At 34.6% G+C, this 11,141-nt stretch overlaps 3 long non-coding RNA genes across 3 annotated transcripts; all 3 read right to left on the reverse strand.

Annotated features, from left to right (window-relative positions):
- LOC110263053 lies at nt 2,143–2,740 on the reverse strand. The gene is made up of 3 exons (XR_002348049.1): nt 2,537–2,740; nt 2,293–2,421; nt 2,143–2,202 (listed from the first exon to the last, which is right to left on the reverse strand). It is a non-coding gene; the product is annotated as an uncharacterized LOC110263053 (long non-coding RNA).
- Nucleotides 2,751–3,456, reverse strand: LOC110263054. Its single transcript, XR_002348050.1, has 4 exons — nt 3,374–3,456; nt 3,079–3,144; nt 2,900–2,995; nt 2,751–2,776 (listed from the first exon to the last, which is right to left on the reverse strand). It is a non-coding gene; the product is annotated as an uncharacterized LOC110263054 (long non-coding RNA).
- On the reverse strand, nt 4,128–4,328 carry LOC110263055. The gene is made up of 2 exons (XR_002348051.1): nt 4,274–4,328; nt 4,128–4,186 (listed from the first exon to the last, which is right to left on the reverse strand). It is a non-coding gene; the product is annotated as an uncharacterized LOC110263055 (long non-coding RNA).

Below are 11,141 nucleotides of genomic sequence, written 5' to 3' on the forward strand. Positions count from 1 at the left end.
ATGCTGCAGATTTTCATACGGTCATACCGTGTGCAACCAAATCCTCCATTGAAGCTCAGTTTCAAGAGGCGTATACTCACGCAAAGTTTAGGGAAGTCCAAGCGCAATTCAGAGGAAAGGTGAATTGCATCACCAGATTAAAGAATTCCGCTCTATGCTATTCAGTATACGAAGTCAAAGAACAAGTTTCCAGCTCAATATTCAACAAGTTCGTGGTTACTTACGACTCAGTTGCAGCCGAGGTAAAATGCCAATGCTTATTATTCGAGTCGAGAGGGATACTGTGCCGTCACGCACTAAGCGTGTTAAGCTTCGAACAAGTAAGCCAAGTGTCACCTAGATACATACTGGAACGATGGAGCAAGAAGGTAAAGAGGCGACACACACACATCAAGAGCAGCCACGACGAGCCACTAATGGAGCCAAGAAGCAAGAGGTTCGACCAATTGGTTTTTCGTTCGCAAAATATTTGCGAATTTGCCTCCGAATCGGAGGAGCTGACTGCAATTCTGCACCGTGCGTACGATAACGTCATGGCCGAGATGGAAGCATTAAAAGCCAAAAGGAAGGGGACATCTTCTTTATCCCACGAAGACACCAACTTGGAATCCGTTAACGAGCTTCAAAGCCCGCCAAGGATTCGAACAAGAGGACGTCTAAAAAACAGGCTAGGTTCAAAGCTGGAGAAACAGATCGCAAATGCCACAAAGAAGAAGAAGACGAAAGTTTTAAGCGAGGTAAAAGTAATGTTCTTTAAATTTGTGGGATTGAGTTTATTTTTCTCGTTAATAGGTTAGCTAATGTGTGAGTGTTATATTCAGATAAAACTGTTTGATACTGCATCAGCGGCGCATTCAAATTCCAGCCAATATCAAGGACACGTTATGAACTATCAGTTCAGGGTACCAGCAGCAAGGGATAACTCTTTGGGTGTATAGTTTTATAGAATATGGGTGTAAAAGCACTGTTCTTTTGGGTGTATTTTTGTTCATTGACAATTTACATATAGACACATATATAGATTCATATAGAACAAAAGCTCTAAAAATTCGCAGGTTTTGGGTGTATATTTGATTTGATGTTTTTCTTCATATTTTAGTACATGTAATTCATACATTTTGAATACAGCACAGACAGTTTGGGTGTATATTTTATGCAATCTTGGGTGTATTATTAGACCTGCGTTGGGTGTAACAGTTTATAATTTGCGTTTAAATATGCCTTGATTTTTTCCTTTATATTTTACCACCTGTAATACAGGTTTTGAATACAGCACAGACAGTTTAACAGCACAGATAGTTTAGCTATGCAAAAAAATATACATGGAATAGAAGTTGTTGATAAATGGCAAATATTTACAGCATTTGTTCAATTTACAAACTACCCAGCAGTTGGATTACGCAGTTTCTATATCAGCAGAATTTATCTGACAAAACGGACTCAATAATACAGAGGATGGCTTCGACAGCCTTATAGCACTACTCTCCCTAATTGCCCGATTTCTTTCTTTATTCATCTCACTGAATAGTATCCGGGAAGCATACTCCACTCTATAGTGGTCCACCTCCTCCTACAATTAAAAAGTATATTCTGTTTAAACAGCAATATTAATTCAGTAAAGTAATACAGAGTTATATAGTTCTAAAGACAGTTACCTGTGGCCAATTATCCCATTCATACTTCCCCTTTTTGATGTTTTCCGGCTCAATTAACTCCATCCATTTCATAACGTAGATAGCGCAGTCATAGATGAAAACGAAGAAAATAAATTACAAATCTCATTTACGAAAGTTTAATGTTCAGACTCACAAATTTATACCTTGTTTTTTGGCCTGATATTTTAACATATGATGATTTAATTTTCTTCTCGTTCTCCCCTTTCTGCAGAGGTTCCCCGCCGGCATATGTTATCAATCTTGAAAATACATATCCCTTAAATAGCAAAACAAATCAGTAATACACCCGAATAAATGCACAAGATACACCCAACTGAATGGACAATATACACCCAACACAACTAACGAAATAGACCTAAATATTAAAGTAAAGAAGACAGAGGCAACTTACAGTGAATTTATTAACCTGCTTTCTCTCATCGCTTGGAGCTTTTTTGTGTAGCGGGTCAAGTATATGACATTTCCACTTTGTTGTATTTATCAGCCATAACCACCAATGCCCCAAGTGGCAAACAGGAGCAAAAATCTGAAGGATTCCCATATTTCAACAGTGCGTTATTTTATTTGGCATATAAGTAAATAAGCGTACTAACAAATTTAGCAAACGAAAACTTACATATGGATGCGAAGTTAATTTTTTTCTATCTATGAAGGGAATGAAACTCGGGTAGGCTTCCACCCTGAATTCCTTTTTCGTTTTCGATGATATGAATTCCCCCTTTGGGTGATCTGAAAGTGCCATGCTCTGCAATAATTGCGAAACAAGAAATGAAATACTAAACTTACACCCAATTGAACGTAAAAAATACACCCAAATCAATACCGAAAATATACCCAAAGTTCGTAGAAGTAACACTTACCACAATATCGGGGGGGAGACAGTATATTTGTTCTTGAAACCTCTTTTCATTTTTCTGGTTGAGGATGAGGCAGATGGCAGATACAATCTAGAAATATATGCCGAAATCAATTTTACATTAATAAGCATTGCAATTGACTTTGGTGTAAAAACATTAATGTTATTCTAATATTACCTGAGATTCTATATCACTTTTTGCCTGGAGGGATACAAGGAAAGTTGTTTGGGGGTTTCAGGAGTGCTGCACAGTTACAAAAAATTAATCACGGCGTAAAAAAAACTAATCAGGAACAATATACACCCAAACTGTTAGCAAATATACACCCAAACTCTAAACAAATATACACGCAATACTATTTCTTACGTTTCTGTAGTCCCTTCAATCTGTAGCATAGGGGTTGGTTCAAAATCTGTCTCAGTGGTTGTTTGGGATGCCGGCACAAAAACCTGAATCGGGACTCTAAACAAGAAGAAAAATGAAAGGTTAACAACGCCTTTGAAAATAATAAGCTTATAAGGTTGAAATATTCTTGGAAAACTCACACTGCAAGCGCATCCGACGGTGTCTGTTCCCTCACAACCATCATATTCGAATCAGCCGGACTCAACCTAAAATACACCCAAAGAAATTCAAGAAATACACCTGAACAATTCAAAAAGAAGACAGGCTTTGTTTTTTTGAGAACTTACATACTTGCAGTTTTTACTTTTTTTTCCTGCCTTTTTTTTCTTGAATAAAATAATAAAGGGCTTTTTTTTCTAAAAAAAATATATACAGAATTAGAAATAGAAGGGTAATAGAAGAACAAAAGTAACGGTTAGTTGAAAGAGAAATTACATGCTCTGTGACGGCTGGTTTACACTACTCTGTTCTGTGCGCCCTTGAGAGGAAGGACCATCACTTCCCAAGTTCACAGCCAGTATTCTAAAACAGATCTCATGTTATTCAGACAAAATAAGATACAGGTATAAAATACACCCAAATGAATGCACAAGATACAACCAACCGAATGGACAATATACACCCAACACAACAAACTTAATATCCCAACTTATTAAACAACATACACCCAACTTGATCCACAAAATACACCCAAATGGTTCCACAAAATACACCCAAATCATGATAACAAGATTTTATTAAATAATAAAGCTTCTTACGTTTCAGACGACACATAGCGACCTTCTGTCGATCGCAGGTCAGCTCGGTTCTCCCTGCGAAACAAGAAACAATTATTAGCAAACAAAACACACCAAAATCTGAAAGACACAGCCCAGCAAGACATACCCCTCTGCAGCAGATTTATCAACATTTTCCCTTAGCCATTCATCTAGTTTGTCACTTGATATTTCATATGTCTCACTACATTCATAAAAGAAGATGTTAACAAAAATAATTACGATGATAGACGGTAATATAGCTTACGAGGTACTGTACCCGTCAAAGTATTGATCTTCTTTAAGAGGTGAATCCTCCACAACAACTTTTTTCTTTTATGGTTGTGTTCTGGGTGGAAAAAAAAGAGTACCAATCAGAAATAAAAAATTAATTTTATCACAGAATATTATGCAAAGAAGTGCTTACTTTTTTTGTGTTGTTTTTGTTTTTTTCTTTTTCTTCTCCTTCTCTGCAGGTGATGATTCTTCGCTCCTATAAGTTAATAATAGATACTTCAGTTAATACACAAAATCTTTATAATGAAGCCAAAAGAAAGGAGTAATAATTTCAGGACATTACTCATCACTTGGTTCAGATTCAGATTCTGAATCAGAATCTGACTCCTCTTGCCTCTGTTTTCTTTTTCTAGAGTCCATTCTGGAAGGCAAACAATCATTATTTAGAACATACTAAAAATACACCCAAATGAATTCACAAGATACACCCAACTGAATATACAATATACACCCAACGCTGCAAACGAACACACCCAGCTTAATAAACTACACACACCCCAACGTGATCAACAAAATACACCCAACTCGAAAAAGAAATTACACCCAAGTATGGTACTTACTTTTTCCCCTTTTTGCTGGGGTGTTTTCTTCCTGAATCCTCTGAGTCTTCTTGAGTCTCAGACTCAGAGGTAGAAGTGTCACTGTCAGTAGCTGTTTCTGTCTCCGAAGACGATGTTGGACTCGCCTTCCTTTTTTTTGTTTTTTTTTATTTCTTGTTTTTTTTTCTTTTTTTTATTTTTTATTTTTTATTTTTTCTCTTGCTCTTGTCTCCGCCATCTTCACAATCCCCTGAAACATTAGATATTTTAGCTAGCAGCATTCAGGTAAATAAAATACAAGCAACACGCCATCTGTATGTAGAGGATGAATATCCTCTTGAACATCAGGCGTTCCTCTTCGTTGCCAACGCTGACTTCCATCATTTCATCGGTAAGACTTTTGAGGGTCTTACCCTGGAATCTTTTAAAAATTATTTTGTCATCATCAGAGAGTTTCTTATACTCAACTTTCTCAGGAAACAGATTTCCTACAAAAAGGAAAACAACAAAGTATCAAAGTCGGTTCAAATACACTCAAGCATCAACCTTAAATACACCCAAGCATCAACTTAATATACACCTATAATTTTGAGCTAGTTACCTGTTGCATTGATGCCAAGCGCATCACCTATTGTTTTTGGTGTTATTTGGAAAGAACCATATCCTGTCTTCAGTCTGTTCTCCCCAAGTTTGAAGTTGTTTGCCAGTTCCCTTAAGAGTTGGTGATCCACCCTTAGTGGTGGGATGTGCATCAACCCACCGAATCCGAGATCCCTCACAATTGCCTTCTTCTCCTCAGTCATGTTTCTGAACTTATCACTCAGGAGATGTGTGGCACACTTAAGGTCTTTTGTTTGGTTTCTTGCTGCCATTTTTTCTGAAACGAAAAATACACCCAAAGACATCAGTAAGATACACCCATATATATGAGTCAGATACACCCATTAATAACAGTAAGATACACCCATAGATATGATTCAGATACACTCATTGATAACAGTGAGATATACCCATAGATATGATTCAGATAAATCCATATATATCAGTCAGGTATCACTCAAACATGCTTCAATATCAAATTAATTGAGATATCAGTAAGATACACCCACATATATGATTCAGATACACTCATTGATAATAGTGAGATACACCCATAGATATGATTCAGATAAATCCATATATATCAGTCAGGTATCACTCAAACATGCTTCAATATCAAATTAATTGAGATATCAGTAAGATACACGCATATATGAGTCAGATACACCCATTGATAACAGTAACTTGTGTTTGGGCTGGGCCAACTTGTAAGCTTGTAAGCTTGTATGTGTAGCCCAGCCCATAAATTAATTACTTTTATTATTTTGTCACTCAATTAATAATTTTCGTTAACGATTGATGATATAAAATATTAACGGATAACATATATGATATTTAGTATGTCCAATTAGACGCTAAATAAATATCTTTATGAAAATCTATTAATTTAGTTTATTTTTTCAATTAAATAAACTATATTCCTAATATAACCTAAAGATAATAAATTGATAAATTTTCATAAATATATTTGTTCAACATCTAATTAGATATATTAGGTATCATGTATGATATGATGAGTTAAATATTTTATATCATTAATCGTTTACAAAAATTGTTAAGTGAGCGATTGAAAGACAAAAATAATTAATTTATAATATTTGAAGAATTAATTTGATTAATAAAATTTTTCAATAAATATAAAGAACGAACCATTTTTTAAGAACTAATTTAACTATTAAACCTATAAATACAACTTATCATCGTTAAAAGATAAAAATAAATTTAACCAAGGAGAATGAAAGTTCTAATTTGTAAAATATAGACCTTCATTTTGACTTGTGCTTTGTATGAAGATATTAGATGTACTCATTGGTAGCATAAATTAACAAGTTAGTTAGAAATTAAATTAGCTATACTAGTTATTTAGAATAAAGGTTTAATTAGTCATAGGTTTGATCAACTTCATTATAATGCATGTATATAAACCTTCAATTGAAAAGTTCAATAATAGATTCTATTTTTTCCTTTCCTCCGTTCAATATGGTATTAATAGCAAATCCAAAGACATTGTATTTCATGAAACTATCATGCCCTTTAGTCAATCCCCTCATCTTCAATCCAACACAGATATGGTTCATGACTTTGCACTACCTAAATTTATTTTAGATCCTACTCCATCATATTTACCACCTTCACCTCACACCAATTTCACACCCGCACCCTATATTCTCCAAACCTTTCTTCCATCGTCCCCAGCACTCAGCTTCAGCCACCACTATTACGACGATCTACCCGACACACTCATCCACCACCATATCTAAATGACTATGTGTATCATACCTCAACACCATATCCTCTCACTAACCATCTTAGTACTCACAGGTTTAGCTCCAAATATCACAATTTCATTACTCAGTTGGACATCATTCCTGAACTTTAGTTCTATCACTAAGCTGTCAAGTTCAAAAAGTGGCGGCAAGCCATGCAAGAAGAACTAGATGCCCTCGAAGCCAATAATACTTGGGTCTTGGTCGATTTACCCAAAGCCAAGCGTGCAATCGGGTGTCGGTAGGTGTATGAAGTCAAATTAAAGGCTGATGATACACTGGAGCGCTATAAAGCACGCCTCGTCGCCAAAGGCTACACTCAACAAACCAGGATCGACTTTAGGGATACCTTTAGCCCAGTCGCAAAAATCACCACAGTAAGGACTCTCCTCACTATTGCTGCTATCATGAATTGGAGTTTTCTCCAATTAGATATCAACAATACGTTTCTCAACGGCGAATTAGATGATGAAGTTTACATGGAGTTACCCTTGGGTCATCTTCAACGAAAACGGAGATTAATTTGCAAGCTCACAAGGTCCTTGTATGGTCTAAGGTAAGCTTCACGGCAATAGTTTACCAAGTTTTGCAACACTTTCTCAGCCACGGGTTCACACAATGCAAACAGGATTATTCTCTATTTGCTTTGGGAGAAGGTGATGCAACTATTTTTTTTCATTGTTTATGTAGATGATATCATCATTGTTGCTCCCAAACAAGAGATGGTTGACAATATTAAGCTAAAACTCCAATCAATTTTCAAGCTCAAAATTTTGGGTGACCTCAAGCTTTTTTTCGGTTTAGAACTTGAACGCTCTAAAGCTGGCATCACGCTTACTCAGAGAAAGTTTGTGATGTCGTTATTGGAAGAGACAGATTACTTAGGATGTAAGCTTGCCACCACGCCTATGGATGTAAATCTGAAACTTTGAGCTGGTGAAGACGATCCTGTAGCTGATCCATCCCACTATAGAAGACTGATTGACCGCCTCATGTATTTGACTATTTTCAGACCAGATATTACCTTCGCAGTAGTGAAATTAGCCCAGTTTATGTTTGATCTGTGCCAACCCCATTTCAATACCGCTCATCATGTCCTTCTTTACTTGAAAGCTATATTGGAACAAGGACTCCTTTTCTCATCTAAGTCCAAATTCAATCTCACTATATACACTTATGCGGACTGGAGTGGCTATTTAGATACAAGGCGATCCACCACTGGATATTGCACCTTTTTGGGTGATTCTCTGATATCGTGGAAGAGTAAGAAACAATATGTGATTTCTAGAAGCTCGACCAAGACTAAATATTGGGCATTGGCAAATGTTGCTTGTGAGGTCCTTTCGCTCATTGCTTTGCTAAAATTCATGCACTTTGAGATCCACTCAGCCATGACTTTTTGCGACAATATATCGGGTATTCAGATGTCTACTAATCCAACTTTGCATGAAAGGTCAAAACATATTGAAATCGACTACCACTTTATTAAAAAAAAAAGTCACTTCTGGGATTATCAAGCTGATGCACGTTCTAAACAAGCATCAACTTGCGGATATACTCACCAATGCACTCCCTGCACCTCAATTTCAATTTTTCATGGTCAAGTTAAGAACATACAACATGTATGCTCCAACTTGAGGGAAGATATTAGATGTATTAATTAATAGCATAAGTTAATAAGTTAGTTAAAAATTAAATTAGCTGTACCAATTAGTTAGAATAAATGTTCAATTAGTCATAAACTCGATCAACTTCATTATTATAATACATGTATATAAACCTTTAATTGAAAAATTGAATAACAGATTTCATTTTTTCCTTTCCTCTGTTCAATAGAAGACAAATAGATTCTTAATCATTGAAAAAATAAAATATATAACTGATTAAGAACTTATAAATGTTTAATTCTACTTAAAAATTTATATGTCAGCATAAAGAATTGTCAAATATTGAAATTATTTAAATTTCTTAACTCAAACTATTTATGTTAAACTATCAAAAAAGATATCTAAAAATAAAAGTATATCTAAATCAAAATGAGCTCGATTAAAAGGTCTTGTGGTTTTTTACTTTAATATTTTATGGTTAGAGAATTATCAATGCTACATATACATTAAAATTAATCATTATAATTAGTTATTAATATAAAATATATATTAAAATATAAATACATTTTAAAAATAAATTAAATTACACATATATTTATACATAAATATATTAATAGTTAATTTTAATATATGAATAATATTTTTAAAGAATTATAAAGTGACTTTAATTTTTGTCTTAGTACAACACTACATGGGCCGGGTTCTTTATCCACTCATAGCTAAAGCCAGATTCAAATCGATATGTGGCTGATTGGAAATCACATGATGTCCCACTTTTTTTTTGGGTTTTGCATGATTTTCCAACTTTTTTGATACGGCCCAACCATGAGGTGCCACCACTTGATCCAGGCCTCCAACCACATTTACAATTTTTGGTCATCTCTATGGTCCGTTTTGACCAAACACCACCAACTAGAATAAACTAAAGTAGATGGGCCATCTTGTTATTTTCTAATTTTAATGGGCTAAATTTGATTCAGGCGTAAACTAAATAATTAATTGGACATGTCCAATAAAAAGAAAATAATTGGAAACCCAGTATTGGACGTGCAGTTTCAAACTCCATTATAAAATATGAATTGCGTTTTAGTTAGCTAAGAGAAATGTTAGGAGCGCACTGTATTCACATTATTTAAAAATATTGTTGGTTACCTATACTTTTCTTTTTTTTATTAATATTAGTTAAGCTTTTTTGGATTAACATCATATATTTATACTATTAAAATTTAAAATTTATTTAATTTCATATTTTTTAGACATTACATATAAAGGTATATTTGTTAATCAAGTGTTGATTTAAAATGATAACTTTTGTTGACTGTATCAATGTTCATGAGTTAATATAGAGGATAAAAATGAGTTATACGTTATCTTAAAAATACTTAATTTTCAAACCCAATTTAAAAAGTAAAATTATTAGCTTACAATTATGAGTAAATTCTTTTCTTAAAAGAGAGTCAATTTTTTTTAAGCTGATAAGTTTTTTTTATGTAATTATTACAATTTATTGGAAAGGGTATATCATAAAAAAAAATAATGAATATTGGCAAAGCACTCAACAAGAATTTTTGTAGAAAAATATTGCATAATATTTTATCTCTCACCAAATTCAATAATTCATTGAGAGGTCTTGCAGCACATTTATATTTATTTATATTTATATCATATGATTGCTAGTTTTGGGTGAAATCTATTTATTATCATTATTTCTGCTAATCAAAATTGCAATTGCTGCTCTCACCAATCTATTTAGAGGAGATTCAATTCAAAAGTTAAAAAGTATTATAAGATTCAATCTATTGATGCACCGTTAAAAAGTTAAAACATCATAGCTTTATGCTGAATATGATACCTTATTTTAGGGATGGCAAAACTCTCCGAAAGCGGGAATTTTCGTGAGGACCGTCTTAAATGAAGATTTGACTGTGGAAAATTTTTCTCGCAGAAATGGAAATGAGAATGGGGGACAAAATTCTCCCGAAACAGGCGCGGGGACCCGAGCGGGAATTCCCGTCCCGTTTCCGCTAATCCCTGAAATTTTTTTACTTTAAAAGGGAAGTTAGGCAATTTAGGCACTACAGAACTCATATATATAGAAACCTAAAACTCTTAATCCTCATTTGCATAACCCTTCTTCAATTCAGAGATTTCTAACGCTATCCATACTCCATCCAACCTCTCTGCAACTACTCTGTCGCCACTCTCTCTTCTCACCGCATCGTCACACCTCACGGTGCCATCACATTTGTCGCGTCGTGCTCTTTATTTGCGGCGTCCCTTTCCGTAACTCTGTGTCGTCGTGTCCATTTTTCTTTCTGTTGCTGCGTCTTCTACCTCGTCCACTGTTCTGTCCTCTGGCTCGTTGTTGCGTCCTCTCACTGCGTCATTTTAAAAGAAGTCACTATCTTGTCGTTTAGACTTTTTGTATAAAATATTGCTGTTTTTGTATAGGATAGATACTTGCAGTTTTATTCATATGAAAATTAATAATTAGTTAGAACTATCAGATAGATGGAAAATGGGGTCCTCGCGAAAAATGAAACCCTGTAAAGAATAGGAATGAGGAGCAATATTCCTCACGGCGGAAAACGAAAATGGGGAGCAAATTTGAGAATGAAGATGAAGAGTAGAGAGGCATC

Source organism: Arachis ipaensis, chromosome B05 (assembly GCF_000816755.2).
Source record: "Arachis ipaensis cultivar K30076 chromosome B05, Araip1.1, whole genome shotgun sequence".
Taxonomy (NCBI): domain Eukaryota; kingdom Viridiplantae; phylum Streptophyta; class Magnoliopsida; order Fabales; family Fabaceae; genus Arachis; species Arachis ipaensis.